Source organism: Panulirus ornatus, chromosome 71 (assembly GCF_036320965.1).
Source record: "Panulirus ornatus isolate Po-2019 chromosome 71, ASM3632096v1, whole genome shotgun sequence".
NCBI classification, from domain to species: Eukaryota; Metazoa; Arthropoda; class Malacostraca; order Decapoda; family Palinuridae; genus Panulirus; species Panulirus ornatus.
Window position 1 is genome coordinate 7,073,273 of NC_092294.1, and position 26,245 is coordinate 7,099,517.

Below are 26,245 nucleotides of genomic sequence, written 5' to 3' on the forward strand. Positions count from 1 at the left end.
CTAACTGTCAGGCCCAGATCATCCTCTCCTTCAGTCCTTCAAACCCATCCCTCCTTTGCCTACTAATCCCTGTCAACTTCACCTTCAGGCCCAAACCATCATCTTCTCTCCAATCCTCACCTCACCGACAGGCCAAGGTCATTCTAGTCTTCAGGACCAACCCACCCTCACCGTCAAGGTCATCCCACCATCGTCTTTTGGCCAGTCCCACCCTCGCCTTTAAGCTTAGTTAACCTTTGCCTTCATTTCCAGACCACCTTCGCCTTCTGACACCGCCCAACTTCTCCTTCTGGCACTGCCCAACTTCGCCTTCAGGCCCATGGGAAGGGTTTCCAGCAGTTGTTAGAAAAGGCTCTAGGGTTGGCAGAGGTGGGCTAAAAACTCCGGAAGGTTGTTTCCTGTAGGACTGATTACTCCTGCCGTGGCTTTGATATCACCAAATGGTTGGGAGCAGTGGGTTTGGTAACTGCGAAGGGTTGGCAGCAGCATATGGATAAATCGGATGGGTAGGGAAGTATGAGTGGACAACTTGGAAGGGTTGGCATCAGTGACTGAATAAAACGGTACGTTAAGGGAGTGGGATAGTTATTTTTGTTCTTGCTTAACCCAAGAAAATGGGCACGATTCACGATAAGAAGAATATTTGAAAAAGTAATAACATAAACATGATTTTCTTGTTTGTTTAGTCAATCTAAATGTTCAGTTTGCAGTCGTCATATAGTCATGGCGATTAATTATGAATGCGTAAGCGCTTGAGAAGTTTGATAATCATGTCTCCTGCCCATATTCAGTATTATTAAATTGATATTATTTTCCCACTAGCTCCTGTGCAAGTTCCGGCGCTAAACATTATACATAAAGAAAACTCTTCATAGTCGACGTTTCTATGGTTTTAAGACAATATGTATGTTTTTCGTGTAATCATGTACAGTATTTCTTAATTGCAATTTGTACTGTTCGAGAGGAAGATTTCATAGACAGGGGATCCAATTTATTACATGTCATCGTTTTTTCTGATAATGTTCGCTTAAATGTTTGCTTACATTATTTTTTCGCACATCACCATATCAGCTGAGTGACATCGTTCAAGCGTATATATGCCAACTTAGAAACATGTTTACGTTCGTTGAGGCTTCGGACATTTGTTTATGTGTATGAAAACCAATGAGCAAATATTGTGATCTTGGTATGAGAGATACAATCCAACCCCGATCTAAATATATTTACTTTTATGCAGTAAGCTTGTGAAAGGAAAAGTTCGATTGTCAAACGGCCGGTTATGATATGTTATCTTTTCTCGCTAAGCTGTGGTACAATTTCACACCTCAGTCCTCTGACCTTGTTTATGGCAGGAGGCAGGAGAGTTGCACTAGTGTGTGATAGATTTAGAACATTTATACTGATAAACTATAGTGCTAGTACATTAGAGTAAATACTTTGTTTCAACGTGGAAGTAAAAACGCTCTGGGCATATATTTTTTCTTTTATGTGGGTCCTGATCACGGAAAAGTTGTGGTTTCCTTTTTAGGAAGACATCATGAGAAGTCAGTAATATACATAAGAAATAATCAGATACGTTTCACATGACACAGCGATCTTTTTCAATAATTTCCTCTGAATAATTTGTGAATTCATGGAAAACATTGAGTATAGATACTGCTATCTTTTTCATTTTGTGGGAATATGTTGGTCATTTTTCTTTAGGACTTGGATATAAACAGAAAAACTATTAAGAAATAATGTACTTAATCAAAGACAAACACACACTGCCTTCAAACCATATTTACGTAGACTGTAAATAATTTTCTTTTTTATGTATGTTTTACATCGAAACTTGCGTAGGACTTTATGGGAAAACAATATCAGTTAGATAATACTAAATATGGAATGAGATGATTTTACAAACTGCGCAAGCGCTTGCGCATGCGCATTCATAACTAAACGACATGACCATATGACGACTGCAAATGGTACCGAAGGGTTGGCTACCGTTAGCTTTGATAACTCCGAAGGGTTGGCAGGAGTGGGTTTGATAACTTTGAAAGGTTGGCAGCAGCATGTGGATAACTCAGAAGGGTTGGCATAAGGAAATTGGTATTTTTCTTGTTGTTTAACCAAAAGAATGGCCATTATTCGTGATGAAAAGCAAATGGGAAAAGTATTTTTTAAATATTGTTATGAATTGAATAGATGATTAGTTTGCAGTCGTCATATAGTCAAGGCGGTTAGTCATTGCGAATACGCATGGAAAGCGCTTGCGCACAGTTTGAAAATCAAATCTTCCAATATTCAGTATCATATAACTGATATTGTTTTGCCATAAAATCATACACAAGTTTCGATGTTAAGGCATAATGATGCACAAGAAAAGAAAATCATTCATAGTCGACGCATATATGGATTAAAGGCAGTGTGTATATTTGTGTGAAAATAAGTACAGTATTTCTATATAGCGTTTTATACTGTACAAGCAGGAAGGTTTGCAAAACTGGCCGCTTCAGCCCATTTATGAATAATTTATTTACTTCCCTCCGGACATCACTCAAGCTTTTATGTTTACCAGTTCTCTACAAAAAGTCCATCTAATACTTCTACCTTTTCGCTTCGCCTCAGTACACATTATAGTACTCTTTCAGCGCTTCCCTAATTTCATTATAGTTAGGATTTGCATTCCAATCTTAATGCGCCTTTCTAAGTAACTTATTCTAACCCTGTACTAACTTGTCTTTAGAATATATTTTAACACATTGTTTCTCATTATTCATTTCTCTTTTATACCTACAGGATTGGTACATACCAATCCTGTGCAGAAGCGATCAATTCTTCTGTTATGTCATCCAACAAGCAATACCTTTTACACTTGATGATTTTCTGTATTCTATTGACATGTACAATGATTCGTAAAGCAAAGTGATCACTGAGCGAATCCCAACTATCTCGGCACTCGCCCTCATTCCAATATCTTAACATAATCAAACTCCCCTAAAAAGTGTTACTATCTTCTACCATTAATAATACTGGGTCCTACAGTACCCAAAACTTCATGTCTTCCATTAATATCACCAACCAAGACACAGGCATTACTAAGTAAATACTCCGGCATATCATTAATATCCAAACAATATATATAGATCTCCCCATTCTACTTGTTAGCTAAGACCAATTCAATCGACACATTATTCCGAACATAAGTTAACAGTCCTTCTTTATCATTTCTTTTATCAGCTGAAAACGCAAACATTGATAATCACGCAAAGTCATTAAACTACCATCCTCTGTGCCCGTTTCTTGTATTGCTGTAACATCCACCTTATACAACAGCGCCTAAGCATACACATCTTTGGTCAGAGTACGTAAGCTATTTACATTCCATGAAAGGATACTTAATTTTTGGTCTTCCATTTTCCCTATTTACAACTGAAACTGACCATACTCTTTCATTCACAAATTGTTCCATCACATCTTTTACTCGAGTTAATACCTTATCATATAATACTTCAGGGATATCAGCCCACCTGCGGGTTATCTCTCTCCTAATGTCCACATTTCCGCTTCCCTAGAACAAGGATGGTTTGTCAACATTTTATCTATATTAGTTTTAGCTTCCTTTTTTCCCCATCCACCTTTTATATCCACAAAGACCAGCAATTACATTCTGATTGTCATCTACTTTTTTCCTAAGTGCCTGAATTTCTTGCCGCAGCTGAACTACTAAACCATACATATCACTGTCATTTACATTATCTTCTGGAGTAGTTTTCTATGCAGCCCTTGCATTATTTCTTGTTACCTTCAAAGTGTCATTGTTTCATTTTCTTCTCCCACATGTTCTCACTTGAAGGTATAGTTGTTTTTTTCTGTAACTCCTTGTCCATCCTACCATTCCCGCTGCTGCACTTCCTCCATGGTCTGCCATTGGGCGCCGCTCACATATTGTCTCCTACTGCAAATTGGTGAACCTGCACTATGCGCACCGTCACATTTGCAACAGGACGGCACAACACGTTGCCGAGACCTTATTTTATTTCCACATTCCATAGAGTCGGAATTTTTTTCCACAGTAACGACAACGATATTGACTTTGGCGTTTCCAGACAATATGGCCCCACCTGCTACACTTGTAACACAAAACAGGCTGTTCAATGAACTTTGCAATTCTCCTATATTCTATTCCAGAGATGAATATCTTCTCCGGAACGTCTCCCTTCATCAAGTAGGAAATCAGGATCCAGTATAACCGGATACATGAATACAGTCACATTGTTGTGCTGTGCTTTGGCTTGCGGTATCGTTAATATCTTCGTCAGAAGTTTTACTGCTTCATCCCCAGCTACAGTCAAATAGGAATTATTACGACCTTCCTTAAGCAGAGGCTCAAACTTTTTATGCTGCCTTCCCAGCTTTGCAACCCACAGCAATCGCTCATAGAATATCATGCGTAAGTCACTTGGAAAGTTCAACCTCCTCCGACCTGAGCTGTTTCCTCCACCCGGGTTGCTCGTCACATTGGTTCTGTCACCAGCCTGTTGTGTTCGGTTCCCACTCGAATTATTCTTTCCCTCCTATCGTTCTGGATCTCGTCACTATCACTTCCCTCGCTTTACTCCATTAGATCCGCCTACTCTTCTTTCCCCTCCTACTAATCGCGTATTGAAAACCGTAAGTCATAATTTTTGTCAGTCGCGGTTCATCTGTTTCTGATTTGGCTGCTTGTAATTTATTAGTGCAATCTTTTCTTGCTTAGCCAAATTTTTCTCATGTTTCTGCCCACCACTTGCCTTAGATATGGTACAAAGCTTAGACAGCAGGTGAAAATTGAAACTCTTGTTGCCGAGGGAAAGATGAGTAACGTCTGACCAGCACGGTGGTGTCCACCGGAATTTGTTCGTTCTGAGTGCCCACACCACACCACCTTTATCGTTTTCCATTTCTCCTAGTAGTAGTCTTGGCAATATGATTGTCATTACTGTATTCGTAGCTATATTAATCCTTGTACGTTGAGCATCGCCTGGAGGAGTTTCATTTGTGCTGCTTGTAATCCTTGTCATGGCCAGGTCTCTGGTTTTCACTGAAGAACAGGTAACTGTGTATTCTGCTATATCGTTCTCTTGACATGAAGAGGAATATGAGGAGCTCTGAGGATCAGATACAGGACTCATGAATCTTGACGTTAGTTGGAAATCATTTGTGTTATTCTTTAGTGCATCTGAAGGAAGGTCATAGCTAGATCTAGTGTGAACCTGAAACAAAGTTCGCACCAAGGTTCTTTAATACATCTGAAGCAAGGTTCATGACGGAAACTTCGGTGAATCTGAAGCAAGTTTCGCAGAAATTCATTAGTGAACCTGAAGCAAGGTTCATAGTGGGATTTTGGATAACTTTAAGCAGTGAACTCGAACTAAGGCTTGCGACTTCGCTTGGCACCGTCTGGCCATCTGTCATTGATGGAATGCTGACTGTGCGAACCCAACACTAAGGCAGAGTTTCGCGGTTGGACTTAGGGGAAAAAGAGGAAAATAAGCTCAATACCGTCAGAATTTGCTATTACATGCAATATACAACAAATTTCAATTTTTTCTTTCAATACTAATACTACATGAGAAGCTGTGATGGTACGTATTTATGCGCCAATAATGAACTCAACAAGTAAGAGATACATTCATGTCGGATCTTTCTATTGGTTCACCCTGCGTATTGAAGTACCAATCAACACACGACAGGGTGGTTTAGGCGTCATCCATGTTGCACTGGTGGAAGATTCTTTTTCCTCCAAACCTGGGTCCTATGTGAACGCTGTCTAGTAAATGTGCTATTTGGTTTTTCTCCTTATTTCCTGAATAAAGATATGTTTTCCTTTACTACCATGTGATTGTATCGTGACGGTAAGAGATGGTTGGAACTGTCGAGGTCGTCCAGTATATGTAAACAAAGCATTCTGCCCGATGATTGGTGCAGCTGGAGTCTTTTCAGAAGGCCATAGCTGCTGCCGGTGGTCCAGATGGAAGTTTTTGGAACCTTGTTTTGCCATAAGGTTAGCGCAGTCGCACACCAGCTACCGACGTGTACGGAGCTGCTGTCGTCTTTCAGAGATAGGTTGTAGCTATTCCCCCCTGCGTTGTCGCTACCCTAACTCTGTTTTGAAGGTAATTGTTCTAAAGCTATCGTTCATCAGTATCTTTATAAGGTTGTTTTGTGCAAAATTGATATTTCATTGACGGGTGTCCGCAAAACTTCGCCTGGCCTTGTGCGACCGGCTCCGCCTCGAAAATTTTTTCTGCATAGAGCAATTTATTTTTTTTTTTTTTTTAGGGAGGAGAAGGTAGCTATTTTTTTTTTTTTTTTACGCTTTCTTTGGTGGTCTGCCACCCCAGACTTTGGGGTTAAGCCCCTAGGATGGACCCAGGTAAGCCATCCACTGCCCCCCTAGGGGGTAGTGGGGACGGACCTTCGATCAAAAATAGAACGCTGATTGATTTGGCTCATGCGACCGGAGCAACGACCCTCGCCTCCCTCAATCCCTTCCTGATCAGGAAGGTCATTGATGGATGGTCTGGATCTGTTGAAACGGTAAGGAAACTGGCTAGTGGTGACTTATTGGTAAAAGTAAAATCAACGAATCAGGTGGCGGAACTACTAAAGTTGACCAAATTCCATACTCATGATAATGTGGTTTCTATACCCGTTTTCGTGAATTCATGCAGGGGAATCATCAACTGCACTGATGTCAATGATATATCAGAGGACGACAATGTGTAGGAACTGGGAAACGAGGACGTTATAGCTGCCAGATTCATCACTAAATTTATCAATTGCGAACGACTTACAACTTCCCTGATAAACCTAACTTTCGGAAAATCTCGTTTACGTGATAATATCTCTATTGGTTACATACGTTGTCAAGTTCGTCCATATATTCCGAATCACCTACCTTGCTTTAAATGCCAGAAATTTAGTCACCCTTCAAAGTGTGTTGAAGAGGGTCATAGTGCGGAAGATTGTACGAATAACAGGATGTTGCGTGTCAACTGTAATGGCAACCACACAAGCTCGGACCGGGCGTCTCCCCGGTTCCAGTTTGAGAAAGAAGTGTGCACAATTAAGACTGAAAATAACATCTCATACGGCGATGCAAGGAGGAAGGTTAAGGAGTCTCATGAGACTCCTAAACCTAATTAATCCTACGCCCCGGCTCTGAAATGTAAGCCTGTTATGCGAACGATCTCGACGCAAACTTCTTGTGACACCCCGACCGCCACTACCAAGAGCCCAGCTCCACCTAGCCCTATATCAATTTCTCCAACCAAAGCCCACAAAAAATCCTATGCCAACACCACATCCTCTTCCAACCATGAAGATAAGAAAGAGAACAAGACTAACGTTACTACTATTTTGATATACTTGTGTAACTCGAGAAGTATATTGGAACTGCACTGCTGTTGGAAATACGTTGTCGAGTGGAAGCGGGCAAAGAACATTTACTGACAACAGCTTAAGCGATAGGAATTTTTTACTTGTATTTACATCAGCCATTACCAGGACTCGTGTTCGTTGCAGGATGCAGCTGGTCAGTGATTTACTGATGGTTGAACAGATTGGGCTCGAACTATTTACGTGAATGCTATGATGGAAATGTATACTGTGTTAAATATTTAGATAACCAATCTGGGTTAATATTTTCATATTATGGAGAATTTACTAAAAGTATTGGTGCTTGTTCACATGTCACATTTTTTTCTCATTACCAATACAAGTAACTTTTCAAGAGAATGTGTATTTTTCTTGATTCGGAATATTTTTTCTATTTCAGGTATGGTTTGTATACAATATTTTCGTGTGACGATCGTCTGTCTTCGTATTACTCGAACGTTTCTGTTGATTCCTCATCCTAGAGTTCTGCCCATGTCAAGGTAAGATCCTTGCATGTATTCTACGAAATGTTTATTTGCTGAGGAGGCTTTTGATTATCTTGAGGATATTTTTCTTCTGTTGCTCATGCATGAAGGCGCTTTTCTTTTGTTATATATTTTTCTTTTAACTTTATTTCAATAATTCGGTGGTGATTTTTCCGCCGAATGTTTATCCTTCTGTAGCTGGGTGGCAAGTCATTTGGGTAATTACGATGAAACTATTTTCTTTAGGATAAACTGCTTTTTCTGACTGATCCTGATGTGCTGAATCCAAAACTAGCTTTCCAAATCATGTAGTACGTCATTATTTTATGCAAGGCACAAGTTGATTGCAAACGTTACTACTATTTTGATATACTTGTGTAACTCCCAAAGAAAAATTATACAGTAATCCACGATCGCAGTTTATTCATGGTTATTCACAGAAAATATAACATAAGGATGGTATACAACGTGCGATGCCCACTATTTATATTGTTCTTCCATCTTCAAGCCAAAATATAAATAGTACACTATTTTCACTAGTCGTGATATTTCTTACTTGTGGTTTCGTCGTAACACAATTTCGTTGCAGAAATCGTCCGGTCCATTGCTGCAAGAGCGCTTGGAAGCCATATTTCTTTGATGAAAATGAAAATAACATTTATCTATATAAGTTACTCCAAGCCATTGAATATAGCACACAGGATTTCATGTACAATAGCAAAATCCTTTTAAATATATTTTTTCCATTAACTCCTTTCTGTGCGCTGCTAGAACACGTCACATGTATGAACCCGTAGAGGGAAACACCACACAGCTGCCTCACCAGTTGCCATAAAGCGCAGGACATGTTAAAAACAATTACACCTGTCGCGATGTTATCTTGTCATAATTGAAGTCTAAATGTTAAAAATTGTTAGTAGGAACCTCGTGTGTGCAATCTGTAAACACTTTTAGTTATTATCAACCTGATATAGTTATTCCTAGGTGTAACTACGCAGTATTATATTCCCTTCTTGTATAAATACTGAGAGGACGTAAAAACAAATTGTGTTAAAGAATTCTAAATTCCCAACAAAGTGGGTGGGTGAGATGGTTGGGCTTTAGAAGTGAGGCAAACGCTGGAGTAGAAATATGTAAACGCAGAAATGCACCACCGTCTTATCCTAACGTAAAGCACGGTACACAAGATTAGTATTTCTGTCGGTATTTTCTGTACTGTCAGTATTGCTAATGATATGTGTCTCGTACCGGTGTACTGTCAATGCCGAAAATTCGTAATGATAGATTTTCAAACATTTTGAAATCCAGGCGTCAGTATGTGGGCGGGGCCTAAGAAATGACTAATTACCGATCGTCTGTTCGCTTTACTGTCATTCCCATCAGTATTATCACAGCCATGTGAAACATAACACAGTCACAATGTCAGAAAAATTTGGAGAAACAAGACCGAAAAGCTTTATTGCAACAATTCATTTCTTTATACAGAGAGTTACCAGAGCTGTGGGGTGTGCGTAGAGATCGTTATGAGAAAAGATAAGAATTATTGCATATGAGAAATTTTTTTGGTGTATATAAACTGTTGGTCTGCAAAATTTCTTCCCGTAACCAAATGACGAAGAATAAAAACCAGTCTTTCGTTTGCAGAAATGCTTTCCCTCATGACTGTATATCTCTTAGTTATACTCTCCTTCAGGCCCTTACCTTCTAGCCATCCCACGCTCGGCTTCAGGACCATTCCATCAATCAAGACCGAACACACCCTCGTCTTCTGGGTCACTCCTCCGTCGCCTTCAGGCCAGCTCACCCTCACCTAAAAGCAAAGCTCGCCCTTGTCTTTGGGCCCCAGTAACACTTTCTTACCCTTTCCTTCAGCCCCTTTCCATTCTCACCTTTTGTCCCATCCCACCTTCGCCTTCAGGCCCAGCTCACCCTCGCATTTAATCCCAGTCCACCCTCGCTTCAGACCATCCTAATCTTTCCTTCTGAACCAGCCAATCCTCGTCTTCAAGCCCATCCCACTCTTACCTTGTTGCCCATATCACCCTATCCTTCAGTTCCAGCCCACCCTCGTCTTCAGGTCCAGCTTACCCTTGCATTTTTCGCCAATTCCATTCTCGCCTTTTGGCCCATTTCATCTAACCTATCAGGCCCACCTCACTGTCGCCTTCATACCAAGCTCAGACTCGGCTTCCGGCTCATCCCACACTCCCTATTAGGCTCAGCTCGCCCTCGGCTTCTGGACCATCCCATCCTCGCCTCAGTTCAACATCGCTTTTCGGTCCATACCACCCTTGCCAACAGGCCAAATTCACCCTAGTATTCAAGCCAAAACCACCTTCACCGTCAAGGCCATAGTCTTCAAGTCCATTCCACTGTCGCCGCCCGGCCCATCCCGCCATACCCTTCACGCGCAGCCCAGCCTCGTTTTCAGCCCAATCCCTCCTTCTCCTTCAAGTCCAGCCTACCCTTACCTTTTGACCCATCGCAACCTCGCCTTCAGGCCTAGCTAACCCTCGCCCTCAAGCTCATCCTACCCTCTTCTGGCCAAACCACCTACGCCTTCAGGCCCAGCTCACTCATGCCTTCACGCCTAGCTCACCCTCGCCTTTTAGCCCATCCCACTCTCGCCGTCAGTTCCATCTCAACCTGTACTTCAGGCCCAGATCAACCTCAACTTCTAGAGCGTCGCATCCTCGCCCTCACGTCCACCTCACCCTCGCCTTCAGGGCCATTCCAATCTCGTCGTCTGGCGCATTCCACATTAACCCTCACGTCAAGGTCATCTCAACCTCGCCTACAGGCTTAGCCTACCCTCGTCTTCAGGCTCATTCTACCTCGCCTTCCGACCCTTCACTCCTTAGCTTTCGGGTCCAGGACACCCTGCCTACAAGCTCAGCCCACCTTGGATTTCTAACCCAGGCCATCCTCACCATAAGGCTCAGTCTACAATCGTCTTAAGTCACATCCCACCATCCACTTAAGGCCCAGTCAACCCTCGTCTCCATCCCATCCCACCAACGCCTTCTGGCCCATCCCATTCTTGCTTCAAACCCAACTCAAACACGCCTTCAGGCCCCATCGCACCCTTGCCTTCAGGCTCAGTCCATCTTTGCCTTCATTGAAACACAGTCCCCAATTTCATATACAACCCACCTACGACTTCAGGCCCATCCCAACCTAGCATTCAGGCCAAGCACACCCTCGCCATTAGAACCAGCTCACCCTCACTATCAGGCCCATTCCAACCTCGCTTTCAGCTCCAGCTCACCCTTGCTTTCTGGCCTAACCCAGCCTTGGCTTCAGGCTCAGCACACCTTCGCCTTCTGTCACATTTCACCGTAACTGTCAAGCCCATCTTACCTCCTCCTTCAGGCCTTGCTCACCTTCAGCCCCATTGCACCCTCGCCTTCTTGCGCATCGCACCTTAAGCTTCAGGTCCAGCTCACAGTCTACTTCAGGCCCATCCCAGCATCGCCATCAGGCCACCCCACCTTCGTTTTCAGGCATATCCCACCTCGTCTTCTGGCCCATCCCACCTTAGCCTTCAGTTCCAGCTTACACTGGCCCATAGTCCCACCTCATCGTCACTTTCTCGCCAGTCCCTACTTAGCCTTCAGCCCCTGCATACCCTGCCTACAAGCCCAACCCATCTTCACCTGGCCCAGCAAAACCTCGCCTTAAGGCCCCGCCCACCCTCGTATTCAGGCACATCCCAACATCGCCTTCTGGTCCATCCCACTCTTTCATTGAAACCTAGCTAAACCTCACCTTCAGGCCCATCCAACCCTTGCCTTCAGGCCCAGTCCATCTTCTCCTTCAGGCGCAGCCCACCCCCATTTTCAGGTCCAGCCCACCCTAAACTTCAGGCCCACCTCACAATCACTTTCAGGCCCACAACAACATAGCATTCTGGCTTACCCCACCCTCGCATTCAAGACCATCCCAACCTCACCTACAAGCTCATCTCGCACTCACCTTCAGGACCATCCCAACCTCACCTACAAGCTCATCTCGCACTCGCCTTCAGGACCATCCCATTCACTCCTTAAGCCACCCCCCCCCCCTATCCATCACCTCATCATCTCGTTCGACCCATGCTCGCTTTCAGTTCCAGCCCACAATCACCTTTAACGACAACCCATCTTCTACCACCGGACTAGCCCAGCCTCTCCTTAAGGCCCATCCTTCCCTCACCTTCAAGCCCTCACCTTCAAGCCCATCCCATCCACACCTTCAAGCCCATCTCAACCTCACTTCAAGGCACCGTCTGGCCATCTGTCATTGATGGAATGCTGACTGTGCGAACCCGACACTAAGGCCGAGTTTCGCGGCTGGACTTAGGGGAAAAAGAGGAAAATAAGCTCAACACTGTCAGAATTTGCTATTGTATGCAATATACAACAAAGTTCAATTTTTTTTTTTCAATACTAATACTACATGAGAAGATGTGATGGTACGTATTTATGCGCCAATAATGAACTCGACAAGTAAGAGACACATTCATGTCAGATCTTTCTATTGGTTCACCCTGCGTATTGAAGTACCAATCAACACACGACAGGGTGGTTTAGGCGTCATCCATGTTGCACTGGTGGAAGATTCTTTTTCCTCCAAAACTGGGTCCTATGTGAACGCTGTCTAGTAAATGTGCTATTTGGTTTTCCTCCTTATTTCCTGAATAAAGATATGTTTTTCTTTACTACCATGTGATTGTATCGTGACGGTAAGAGATGGTTGGAACAGTCGAGGTCGTCCAGTATATGTAAACAAAGCATTCTGCCCGATGATTGATGCAGCTGGAGTCTTTTCAGAAGGCCATAGCTGCTGCCGGTGGTCCAGAAGGAAGTTTTTGGAACCTTGTTTTGTCATAAGGTTAGCGCAGTCGCACGCCAGCTACCGACGTGTACGGAGCTGCTGTCGTCTTTCAGACATAGGTTGTAGCTATTCCCCCTTGCGTTGTCGCTACCCTAACTCTGTTTTGAAGGTAATTTTTCTGAAGCTATTGTTCATCAGTATCTTTATAAGGTTATTTTGTGCAAAATTGATATTTCATTGACGGGTGTCCGCAAAACTTCGCCTGACCTTGTGCGACCGGGTCAGTCTCGAAAATTTTTTCTGTATGGAGCAATTTATTGATTTTTTTTTTGGGGGGGGGGGTTAGCTAGTTTTTTTTTTGGCTTTCTCGAGTGGTCTGCCACCCCAGACTTTGGGGTTAAGCCCCTAGGATGGACCCAGGTAAGCCATCCACTGCCCCCCTAAGGGTAGTGGGGACGGACCTTCGATCAAAAATAGAAACGCTAATTATGTTTTGGCTCATGGTACCGGAGCAACGACCCTCGCCTCCCTCAATCCCTTCCTGATCAGGAAGATCATTGATGGATGGTCTGGATCTGTTGAAACGGTAAGGAAACTGGCTAGTGGTGACTTATTGGTAAAAGTAAAATCAACGAATCAGGTGGCGGAACTACTAAAGTTGACCAAATTCCATATTCGTAATGTTGTGGTTTCTATACCCGTTTCCATGAATTCATGCAGAGGAATCATCTACTGCACTGATGTCATGGATATGTCAGAGGACGACATTGTGAAGGAACTGGCAAACGAGGACGTTATCGCTGCCAGATTCATCACTAAATTTATCAATGGCTAACGACTTAGAACTCCCCTGATAAACCTATATTTCGGAAAATCTCGTTTACCTGATAATATCTCTATTGGTTACATGCGTTGTCAAGTTCGTCCATATATTCCGAATCTCCTACCTTGCTTTAAATGCCAGAAATTTGGTCACCCTTCAAAGTGTGCTGAGGAGGGTCATACTGCGGAAGATTGTACGAATAACAATGTTGCGTGTCAACTATAATGCCAACCACCCAAGTTCGGACCGGGCGTGTCCCCAGTTTGAGAAAGAAGTGTGCACAACTGAGACTGAAAACAACATCTCGTATGGCGAGGGTAGGAGGAAGGTTAAGGAGTCTCATGAGACTCCTAAACATAATTAATCCTACGCCTCGGCTCTGAAATGTAAGCCGGTTATACGAACGATCTCGACGCAAACTTCTTGTGACACGCCGACCGCCAGTGCCAAGAGCCCAGCTCCACCTAGCCCTATATCAATTTCTCCAACCAAAGCCCACAAAAAATCCTATGCCAACACCACATCCTCTTCCAACCATGGAAATAAGAAAGAGAACAAGACTAACGTTACTACTATTTTGATATACTTGTGTAACTCGAATAGTATATTGGAACTGCACTGCTGTGGGAAATACGTTGTCGAGTGGAAGCGTGCAAAGAACATGTACTGACAACAGCTTAAGCGATAGGAATTTTTTACTGGTATTTACATCAGCCATTACCAGGACTCGTGTTCGTTGCAGGATGTAGCTGGTCCGTGATTTACTGATGATTGAACAGATTGGGCTTGAACTATTTACGTGAATGCTATGATGGAAATGTATACTGCATTAAATACTTAGATAACCAATCTGAGTTAATATTTTCATATTATGGAGAATTTACTAAAAGTATTGGTGCTTGTTCACATGTCACACGGAGTTTGACAAACAATATTACAAATTCTATAGAAGAATTATTTACCTTAGGTCGTATAAGGAAAGGTTAGCCATGTCTTTGACTTGCACCACCTCCAAGATGTATTTGTGTGTATACGATTATCTAGTATTTCTTTATTTTGAATACACATTTCAGAAAGTAGACCAAAATCATTGTTTCCTTGTCAAATTTTTTTCTTACCAATACAAGTAACTTTTCAAGAGAATGTATATTTTTCTTGATTCGGAATATTTTTTTCTATTTCAGGTATGGTTTGTATACAATATTTTCGTGTGACGGTCGTCTGTCTTCGTATTACTCGAACGTTTCTGTTGATTCCTCATCCTAGAGTTCTGCCCATGTCAAGGTAAGATCCTTGCATGTATTCTACGAAATGTTTATTTGCTGATGAGGCTTTTGATTATCTTGAGGATATTTTTCTTCTGTTGCTCACGCATAAAGGCGCTTTTCTTTTATATTATGTATTTTTCTTTTAACTTTATTTCAATAATTCGGTGGTGATTTTTCCGCCGAATGTTTATCCTTCTGTAGCTGGGTGGCAAGTCATTTGGGTAATTACGATGAAACTATTTTCTTTAAAATAAACTGCTTTTTCTGACTGATCTTGATGTGCTGAATCCAAAACTAGCTTTCCAAATCATGTAGTACGTCATTATTTTATGCAAGGGACAAGTTGATTGCAAACGTTACTACTATTTTGATATACATGTGTAACTCCCAAAGAAAAATTATACAGTAATCTACGATCGCAGTTTATTCATGGTTATTCACAGAAAATATAACATAAGGATGGTATACAACGTGCGATGCCCACTATTTATATTGTTCTTCCATCTTCAAACCAAAATATAAATGGTACACTATTTTCACTAGCCGTGATATTTCTTGCTTGTGGTTTCGTCGTAACACGTTTTCGTTGCAGAAATCGTCCGGTCCATTGCTGCAAGAGCGCTTGGAAGCCATATGTCTTTGTGAAAATGAAAATAACAGTTAACTATATAAGATATTCCAAGCCATTGAATATAACACACAGGATTTCATGTACAATAGCAAAATCCTTTTAGATATATTTTTTCCATTACCTCCTTTCTGTGCTCTGCTAGAACACATCACATGTATTAACTCGTAGAGGGAAACACCACACAGCTGCCTCACCAGTTGCCATAAAGCGCAGGACGTTAAAAAACAATTGCATCTGTCGCGAGGTTTTCTTGTCATAATTGAAATCTACATGTTAAAGATTGTAAGTAGGAACCTCGTGTGTGCAATCTGTAAACACTTTAAACCATTATAAACCTGTTATAGTTATTCCTAGGTGTAATTACGCATTATTATAATAACTACCCAGAGCAATTCCCTTCTTGTATAGATACTGAGAGGACGTAAAAACAAATTGTGTTAAAGAATTCTAAATTCCCAACAAAGTGGGTGGGTGAGATGGTTGGGTAAACGCTGGAGTAGAAATATGTATACGCAGAAATGCACCACCGTCTTATCCTAACGTAAAGCACGGTACACAAGATTAGTATTTCTGTCGGTATCTTCTGTACTGACAGTATTGCTAATGGTGTGTGTCTCGTACCGGTGTACTGTCAATGCCGAAAATTCGTAATGATAGATTTTCAAAAATGTTGAAATCCAGGCGTCAGTATGTGGGCGGAGCCTAAGAAATGACTAATTACCGATCGTCTGTTCGCGTTACTGTCATTCCCATCAGTATTATCACAGCCATGTGAAACATAAGTCACAATATCAGAAAAATTTGGAGAAACAAGACCGAAAAAATTTATTGCAACAATTCATTTCTTTATACAGAGAGTTACCAGAGCTGTGGGGGTGTGCGTAGAGATCGTTATGAGAAAAGATAAGAACTATTGCATATGAGAAATTTCTTTGGCGTATATAAACTGTTGATCTGCGGAATTTCTTCCCGTAACCAATTGACGAAGAATAAAAACCAGTCTTTCGTTTGCAGAAATGCTTTCCCTCATGACTGTATATCTCAGTTATACTCTCCTTCAGGCCCTTACCTTCTAGCTATCCCACGCTCAGCTTCAGGCCCATTCCACCAATCAAGGCCGAGCACACCCTCGTCTTCTGGCTCATTCCTCCGTCGCCTTCAGGCCAGCTCACCCTCACCTAAAAGCAAAGCTCGCCCTTGTCTTTAGTCCCCAGTAACCCTTTCTTACCCTTTTCTTAAGCCCCTTTCCATACTCACCTTTTGTCCCATCCCACCCTCACCTTCAGGCCCAGCTCGCCCTCGCATTTAATCCCAGTCCACCCTCGCTTCAGACCATCCTAATCTTTCCTTCTGAACCAGCCAACCCTCGTCTTCAAGCCCAACCCACCCTTACCTTGTTGCCCATATCACCCTATCCTTCAGTTCCAGCCCACCCTCGCCTTCAGGTCCAGCTTACCCTTGCATTTTTCGCCAATCCCATCCTCGCCTTTTGGCCCATTTCATCTAACCTATCAGGCCCACCTCACTGTCGCCTTCATACCAAGCTCAGACTCGGCTTCCGGCTCATCCCACACTCCCTATTAGGCTCAGCTCGCCCTCGGCTTCTGGACCATCCCATTCTCGCCTCAGTTCAACATCGCTTTTTGGTCCATACCACCCTTGCCTACAGGCCAAATTCACCCTAGTATTCAAGCCAAAACCACCTTCACCGTCAAGGCCATCGTCTTCAAGTCCATTAAACCGTCGCCGCCCGGCCCATCCCGCCCTACCCCTCACGCGCAACCAACAATCCCTTTCAGCCCAATCCCTCCTCCTTCAAGTCCAGCCTACCCTTACCTTTTGACCCATCGCAACCTCGCCTTCAGGCCTAGCTAACCCTCGCCCTCAAGCCCATCCTACCCTCTTCTTCTGGCCAAACCACCTACGCCTTCAGGCCCAGCTTACTCATGCCTTCACGCCTAGCTCACTCTCGCCTTTTGGCCCATCCCAGTCTCGCCGTCAGTTCCATCTCAACCTCGACTTCAGGCCCAGATCAACCTCACTTTTTAGAGCATCGCATCCTCGCCCTCACGTCCACCTCACCCTCGCCTTCAGGGCCATCCCAACCTCGTCGTCTGGCGCATTCCACATTAACCCTCACGTCAAGGTCGCACTCTCTCATTCAGGCCCGTCTCAGCCTCGCCTACAGGCTCAGCCTACCCTCGTCTTCAGGTTCATTCCATCTCGCCTTCTGACCCTTCCCTCCTTAGCTTTCGGGTCCAGCACACCCTCCTACAAGCCCAGCCCACCTTCGAATTCTAACCCAGACCATCCTCGCCTTAAGGCCCAGCCCACCGTCGTCTTAAGTCACATCCCACCATCGGCTTAAGGCCCAGTCCACAATCGTCTCCAGTCACATCCCACCAACGCCTTCTGGCCCATCCCATTCTTGCTTCAAACCCAACACAAACACGCCTTCAGGCCCCATCGCACCCTTGCCTTCAGGCTCAGCTCAGTCCATCATTGCCTTCATGGAAAGACAGTCCCCAATTTCATCTCCAACTCACGTACGACTTCAGGCCCATCCCAATCTAGCATTCAGGCCAAGCACACCCTCGCCATTAGAACAGCTCACCCTCACTATCAGGCCCATTCCAAACTCGCTTTCAGCTCGAGCTCACCCTTGCTTTCTGGCCTAACCTAGCCTTGGCTTCAGGCCCAGCACACATTCGCCTTCTGTCACATTTCATCCTAACTGTCAAGCCCAGCTTACCTCCCCCTTCAGGCCTTGCTCACCTTCAGCCCCATTGTACCCTCGCCTTCTTGCGCATCGCACCTTAAGCTTTCGGTCCAGCTCAGAGTCGACTTTAGGCCCATCCCAGCCTCGCCATCAGGCCACCCCACCTTCGTTTTCAGGCATATCCCACCTCGTTTTCTGGCCCATCTCACCTTAGCCTACAGTTCCAGCTTACACTGGCCCATAGTCCCATCTCATCGTCACTTTCTCGCCAGTCCCTACTTAGCCTTCAGCCCCTGCATACCCTGCCTACAGGCCCAACCCACCTTCACCTGGCCCAGCAAAACTTCGCCTTAAGGACCTGCCCACCCTCGTATTCAGGCACATCCCAAAATCTCCTTCTGGTCCATCCCACTCTTTTATTGAAACCTAGATAAACCTCACCTTCAGTCCCATCCAACTCTTGCCTTCAGGCCCAGTACATCTTCTCCTTCAGGTGCAGCCCACCCCCATTTTCAGGTCCAGCCCACCCTAAACTTCAGGCCCACCTCACAATCACTTTCAGGACCACAACAACATAGCATTCCTTACACCACCCTCGCATTCAAGACCATCCCAACCTCACCTACAAGCTCATCTCGCACTCACCTTCAGGACCATCCCATCCACTCCTTAAGCCACCCCCTACCCCCCCACCCCTCCCCATCACCTAGTCCTCTGGTTCGGCCCATACTCGCTTTCAGTTCCAGCACACAATCACCTTGAACGACAACCCATCTTCTACCACTGGACTAGCCCAACCTCTCCTTAAGGCCCATCCTTCCCTCACCTTCAAGCCCCTCCCTCCCTCCCTCACCTTCAAGCCCATCCCATCCACACCTTAAAGGCCATCTCACCATTGCCTTCTGGCCCATCCCACTCTTGCCTTTAAACCTATCTCAACCTCGCCTTCAGGCCCATTCCATCCTTCGCCTTCTGGCCCAGCACACCACCCATTTCAGGACCAGCCCTCCTACGCCTTCAGGCTAAGCCCAATCTCTTTATTAAAACCAGCCCACACTCTCCTTCAGGCCCATCTAACTTTCGCCTTTACCCCAGTATTCTCTCCCATATCAGCCTCGACTTAAGGCCCAGCTCACCTTCGCCTTCATGCCCAGCTCACCTTCGCCTTCACGTCATGCTCACCTTGCCTTCTCTCCCATCTCTCCTTAACAGTCAGGCCCATCCCACACACGCTTTTTGTCCCAACTCACCCTCACCCTCTGGCACCATCCTACCCTCGCCTTCAATCGAAATCTACGCTCACCGTCAAGGCTATCCAATAATCCTTTCCAGCCCTATTCCACCATCACCATCTGGCCCATCCCTCCCTCGCCTTAAGGCCAAGCAAAATCTGGCCTTTAGATCCATCCTACCCTTAACTTCAAGACCGATCCACCCATGCCTTCAAGCTCATCCCACAACCTTATTTTGGCCCATCACACCCTTGACTTCAGGCCTAACAAGTCCTCACTTTCAACTCAAAGCTTGCCTTCACCTTTAGGCCTAGCCCACCTTCGCCTATCTCTGTGCAACCTCTCCTTAAGGCCAATTCCACCATGCATTTCAAATCTATGTCAAGATCACCTTTAAGCCCATCCCACCCTTGCCTTCTGGCCCATCCCACTCTCGCCTACTAGCTTTTCTCACCCTCGCCTTTAGGCACATCCCACCTACGACTTCAGTCCAACCCCCCATCCTCCTTCCACACTGGCCTTCAACCAATCCCACCATCACCATCTGGCACATCCGACCTTAGTCTGCAGGTTAAGCTCACACTTTCCTTCAGGCCCAACTCATCCTCATCTACAGGCACAACCCACCTTTCCCTTCCAGCCGAACCCATTCTCGCATTCTTACCTTGACCACATTCGTTTTCCGTCACATCCCACCATCGCCTTCTGGCCCATGCCACTCTTGCCCTCATACCTAGCTCAGCCTTTACTTCAGGCTCTGCCAACCCTCGTCTTCAGGCCAATCCCACCTTCGCCTTCTGACCCATCCCACCTTAGCCTCCATGTCAAGCTCACAATCCCTTGAGGCCCAGTTCATTCTCGTCTACAGGCCTAACCGACCTTAGACTTCTGACCCACCCATGCACACCTTCTGGCCCAGCCCACCTTCGTCTTCAGACACATCCCACCATTCCATTCAGGCTCATCCTGCGGCTGCCTTCAAACCTACCTCAACCTCGCCCTCAGCCCCATCACATTCTTCCATTCAGGCCAAGTCCATCTCCATCTTATTGCCCAACCTACCCTCCATTTCAGGCCCAGCCAACTACGCCTTCAGGCCCACCCGACTCTCGCCCTCATGAAAAGCACACCCTCGCAATTAGACCGGCAAACCATAGCCTTCAGGCCCATTGCACCCTCGCCTTCATCTCCACCTCACCCTCGCCTTCTGGACCATCCCACCCTCTCCTTCAGACCCAGTTCACCCTCTCCTTCAGATCCAGTTAACCCTCGCCTTCAGGCCCACATCACCCTCGCCTTCATATCAAGCTCTCCTCGCCTTCAAGCCCATCTTACCTTTGCCTTCTGCTCGAACCTATCATCTCTCTCTCACCCCGACCTCACCGGCAAGCCAAGCTCATTCTCGCCTTCAGGCCAAGCCTACCCTCACCATCAAGGCTATCCTATCATCTCCTTCATGCCCATCCCACCATATCCTTCAGGCGCAGGAGACCCACATCTTTAGACCCATCCCTCAATCGCCTTTAAGACCGGCCCACCTTTGCTTTCAAGCACATGCCACCATAGTCTTTTAGCCCAGCCCACCTTCACCTTTAGGCCTAGCTAACCCTCGTCTTCAATACAAGCCCACATTTCTGGCCCCGAAAAACTTCGCCTTCTGACTCCTCCAAACTTCACCTTCACGCTCATCCCACCCTTATATTCTGGCCCATCCCACTCTGGCCTGCAAGACCATCTCACCCTCGCCTTCAGGCCCCTCCCACCCACGCCTTTAGGCCCGCCCCCTTTTCTCCTTCTCACACAGCCCACTCCCACTTTCAGTCCTAGCACACTCTCGCCTTCAATTTCATCCAACCTTCAGATTGTGATCCCGCCCAACCTCTCCTTCATACCCAGCCCACCCACTTGTTCAAGCGTATCCCAAGCTCCCGTTAAACCCATCCCATCCACGCCTTCTGGGCCATACCACCCTTTCCTACAAGCCTATCTCATCATTGCTTTTAGGCCCATCCCAACAACGCGTTCAGCCCGACCATACTTCTACTGTCCTAGCCGACTTTCGCTTTCAGTCGCATTCCACAAGCGACTTCAAACAATCTCACCCTCGCCATCAAGCTCTGCCCACCCTCGTCTTCAAGACATTCCTACTATCACCCTCTGGCCCATCACACTCCTTCCTTCAAACCTAGCTCAACCTCGCATTCAAACCCATCCCACCCTTTCATTCAGGCCAAATCCATCTTTACCTTCTGGCTTAGCCCACCCACGCCTTTAGGTCCATTCCACGCTCGCCATCGGCACCACCTTACCATCACCTTTCTGGACTATCCCAGCCTCACCTTCAGGCTCAGCCCACCTTTGCCTTCAGGTCAAGCTTACCCTCGCCTTACATCCCATTTCACTCTAATTGTCAGGCACAGCTCACTCTTCGCCTTCAAGCCCATTCCACCATCGCCATCAGGTCCAGCATACCTTCTCCTTTTGGCTCATTGCAACCTAGCCTTCAGGCCCAGATCATCCTGATCTTCAGGCACAGCTCACTTTCTTCTTCAAGCCTTGCTCACCCTCATCTGTCTCATCCCACCCTCGTCTTCATGTCCAAATCACCCTCGCCTTCAGGCCCATCTCACCCTCACATTGACCCATCTCACCCTCATATTTTTTTTTTTCATCGAACCCTCGTTTTCAGGCCCAAATCACCCTCGCCTTCTAACGCATCCCACTCTAAACTCCAGGTCCACCTCACAATCGCATTCTGGCCATCCCAACCTTGCATTCTGGCCAATCAAACCTTCGCCTACAATTTATTGCTCATTTGCCTTCACGACCATCCCACCCACTCCTGCCGGCCTGCCCCCATTCTCCTTCAACCTCTGCCGACTCTCGCTTTCAGTCCCAGCCCACCATCGCCTTCTGCTACCGCCCTACCTTGTCTTCATACCCTGCCCACCCTCTAAAAGCCCATCAACACTCGCATTCATCCTATCCCACCCATGCCTTTCTGGCCCATCCCATCCTCGCCTACTAGCCTATCTCACCCTCGCCTTTAGGCCCATCCTATCCATGATTTTAGTACAACCCTCCTCCTCCTCCTGTCCCAGTCCACTTTCTCTTTTAGTCGCATTCTACACTCGCATTCAACCCATCCGACCATCGCCTCCAGGCTCTGCCCACCCTCGTCTTCAAGCCCATCCCACAATCGCCTTCTGGCCCATCCGACATTAGCCTTCATGTCAAGCTCACACTCCCCTTCAGGCGCAGCTCATCCACGTCTACATGCCTAACCCACCTTCGATACCTGACCCAGCCCCTGCTCGCCTTCTGGCCCAGCCCATCCTCGTCTTTAGGCTCATCCCACCATTCCCTTTAGGCCCATCCCACTCTTGCCTTCAAACCTAGCTCAACTTCGCCTTCAGGCCCATCCCACCCTTGCCTTCAGGCCAAGTCCATCTTCATCTTCTTGCCCAGCAATCCCTCCGTTTCAGGTCCAGCAAACCACGCTTTCAGACCATCTCACCCTCGCAATTAGATCAGCCTACCATAGCCTTTAATCCCATTCCACTCTCGCCTTCAGCCCCACTTCACCCACGCCCTCTGGACCATCCCAGCCTCACCTTCAGTGATAGCTCATCCTCGCCTTCAGCCCAAGCTCTCCCTCGCATTCAGACCCATCTCGCCTTTCCTTTCTAGCCCAAACAAAATTCGCATTCAGGCCCAACCCCTCATCTCCTCTCTCTCATCTCCACCTTCCCGAGAAGCCAAGCTCATCCTCGTCATCATGACCAGCCTACCCTCACCGTCAAGGCCATCCCACCATCGCCTTCTGGCCCAACCCACCCTTGCTTTCAGGCGCAGCCGACCCACATCTTTAGATCCATCCCTTCCTCGCCTTCAAGACCGGCCCATCCTCGCCTTCAAGCCCATCCCACCATCGTCTTTTGGCCCCAAACCACCTACGACTTTAGGCCTAGCTAACCCTCGCCTTCAATACCAGCCCACCTTCGCCTTCTGGCCCCGCCCAACTTCGCCTTCAGGCCCATTCCACTCTTGCCTTCAGGGCAAATTCATTTTCGCCTTCTGCGCCCCCCCCTCCCCCTCCAATTTCAAGTCCAGCCCACACAAGCATCTAGGCCCATCTCTCCCTCGCCTTCAGGCCCACAACACAAGGCTTATGGACCATAACACCCTAGCCTACAGGCGAATTCCACCCTCGCCTTTTGCCTCACTCCATTCTAGCCTTCAGACCCAATTCATCCTGATCTTCAGGCACAGCTCACTCTCTCCTTGAAGCATAGCTCACCCTCGCCTTCTTGTCCATCCTAGTCTCGAACTCAGTTTCAGCTCACCCTCGACTTCTGCCCATCCGGATCTCGTCTTCAGGCCCAAATTACCATCGATTTCATGCCACCCACCCACCCACCTACCTTCAGGCTCTTCTCACATTTGTCTCATCCCGCCCTCGTGTTCATGATCAAATCATCCTCACCTTCTAGCGTATCCCACCATAAATTTCAGACCCACCTCACCCTCAGCATCAGGCCCACCTCACCATCGCACGCTGGCCTATACCACTGTCGCATTCGAGACCATCCCACCCTTGTCTTCTGGCCAATCCCACCCTCACCTACAAGCTCATCAAGCACACGTCTTTAGGACCATCCCATCCACTCCTGAAGGCCCATCCCCTTCGCCCTCTGGCTCGGCCCTCTCTCGCTTTCAGTCTCAGACCACAATCGCCTTCAAGGACAGTCCATCTTCTCCTGGAATACCCCAGCCTCGCCTTAAGGCCCAGCAAACCCTCCACTTTGAGCCCATCCCACCCTCACCTTCAAGCCCACCCCACCCTCATCTTCAAGGCCATCCCACCCTTGTCTTCTGGCCCATCCCACTCTTGCCTTCAACACTAGCTCTACCTCGCTTTCAGGCCCTTCCCACCCTTGCCTTTTGACCCAGTCCATCATCGCCATCTGGCCCAGTACATAACCCATTTCAAGCCTAGACTACCCGCGCCTTTAGGCCCATCCCATCCTAGCCTTCAGGCCCATCCCATCCTCGCCTTCAGGTCAAGCGCAACCTCGTCATTAGAACCAGCCCACACTCTCCTTCAGGCCCATTTAAACTTCGCCTTCCGTATTCTATCTCATCTCAACCTCAAATTTAGGCCCAGCTCACCTTCGCTTTTAGGTAAAGTTCACCTCGACCTCTGTCCCATTTCTCTTTAACAGTCAGGCCAAGGTCACCCTCACCTTCAGACCCATCCCACACTCTCTTTCATTCCCAACTCACCCTCACCCTCTAGCCCATACCACCCTTCCCTGCAAGCCCATTCCATAATCTCCTTCTGACCCATCCCGTCCTCGATGTCAGGCCAAGCTCATCCTTGCCTTCAGACCCAGCCTACCCTCACCGTCAACGCTATCCAACCCTCTTTTTCAAGCTCATTCCACCATCGCCTTCTGGTCCATCCCACCCTCGCCTTCAGGCCAAGCACAATATCACATTTAGACCCATCCCACCCTCGACTTCAAGACAAGCCCACCCTCGCCTTCAAGCCCATCCCACCATCATAGTTTGGCCCATCACATCCTTGCCCTCAGGCCTTTTAGCTCCGTCCAACTTCGCCTTAAGGCCCATTACACTCTCCATTTTCAATTCATCCCACCCTCACCTTCATTTCCATCCTAACCTTGCCTTCTGGCCCATTTTTGCCTCGTCTTCAGGCCCGTCCTATCCACGACTTCAATCTAACCCTCCTCCTCCTCCTCCTCCTCCTCCTCCTGTCCCAGTCCTCTTTCGGTTTCATTCGCATTCCACACTCGTGTTCAACCTATCCCACTATCGCCTTCTGGCCCATCCGACCTTAGCCTTCAGATCAAGCTCACACATTCATCCAGGCCGAGCTCATCCTCGTCTACAGGCATAACCCACCTTCCTCTTCCAGCCGAGCCCATCCTCGCTTTCTTACCCTGACCACACTCGTCTTCAGGCATATTCAACCATCGCCTTCTGGCCTCTGCCACTCCTGCTTTCAAACCTGGCTCTGCCCATCCTCGTTTTTAGGCACATCCCACACTCCCCTTCAAGCCCAGCTCATCATCGTCAACAGACTTCAACTTCTAACCCATCCCATGCTCGCGTTCTTGCCCAGCTCATCCTCGTCTTCAGGCACATCGCACCCTTCTTTTGAGGCCCATCTTACTCCTGTCTTCAAATATAGCTCAACTTCGCCTTCAGGCCTACCCCACCCTTGCCTTCAGACCAAGGCCATCTTCGCCTTCAGGCCCTACATACCCATGCCATCAGGCCCATCCATCTCTCGACGTCATGACAAGCACGCCCTCGACATTGAAACCAGCCCACCATCGTCCTCAGGTCCATTCCACCCTCTCCATCAGCCCCTCCTCACGTCCCTCACCTTTGCCTTCGGGTCAAGCTCACCTTTTCCTTCCATTCCACTTCACTGTAATTGTCAGGCCCAGCTCACCTTCGCCTTTAAGCCCATCCCTCCTTTCCCTTCTAGCCCATCCCAACTTCGCCTTCAGGTCCAACCCATCATCTTCTATCCCATCCCCACCTCACCGTAAAGCTAAGCTCATTCTCTCTTATAGGTCCAGCTAATCCTCGCCTACAGGCCCAAACACCTTTGCCTTCTGGCCCAGCCCTTCCTCGCCTTAAGACCCATGCCCGCCCCTCGTCTGCAGACACATCCCACAATCGCCCTCTGGCATATCCATACTTGCCTTCAAACCTAGCTCAGCTTCGCCTTCAAGCCAAGTACATCTTCGCCTTCTAGCACTGCTCCCCCACCTCCCCCCCCCCCCCCCCCCGCCACACACACACACACACACACACACACATACGTTTC

At 46.8% G+C, this 26,245-nt stretch overlaps 1 long non-coding RNA gene across 10 annotated transcripts in view; it reads left to right on the forward strand.

Moving 5' to 3' along the window:
- The first annotated feature begins 5,980 nt into the window (after window positions 1–5,980).
- LOC139747922 (uncharacterized) overlaps window positions 5,981–26,245 on the forward strand; it is an 84,985-nt gene continuing 64,720 nt past the window's right edge. For 9 of the 10 annotated variants that reach the window (XR_011712476.1, XR_011712469.1, XR_011712475.1 and 6 more), the window contains exons 1-3: window positions 6,027–6,143; window positions 7,808–7,907; window positions 14,715–14,814. This is a non-coding gene — a long non-coding RNA (uncharacterized lncRNA). Of the gene's footprint in view, window positions 6,144–7,807; window positions 7,908–14,714; window positions 14,815–26,245 lie in introns of all 10 variants that reach the window. The other variant, XR_011712477.1, reaches the window with a different exon arrangement.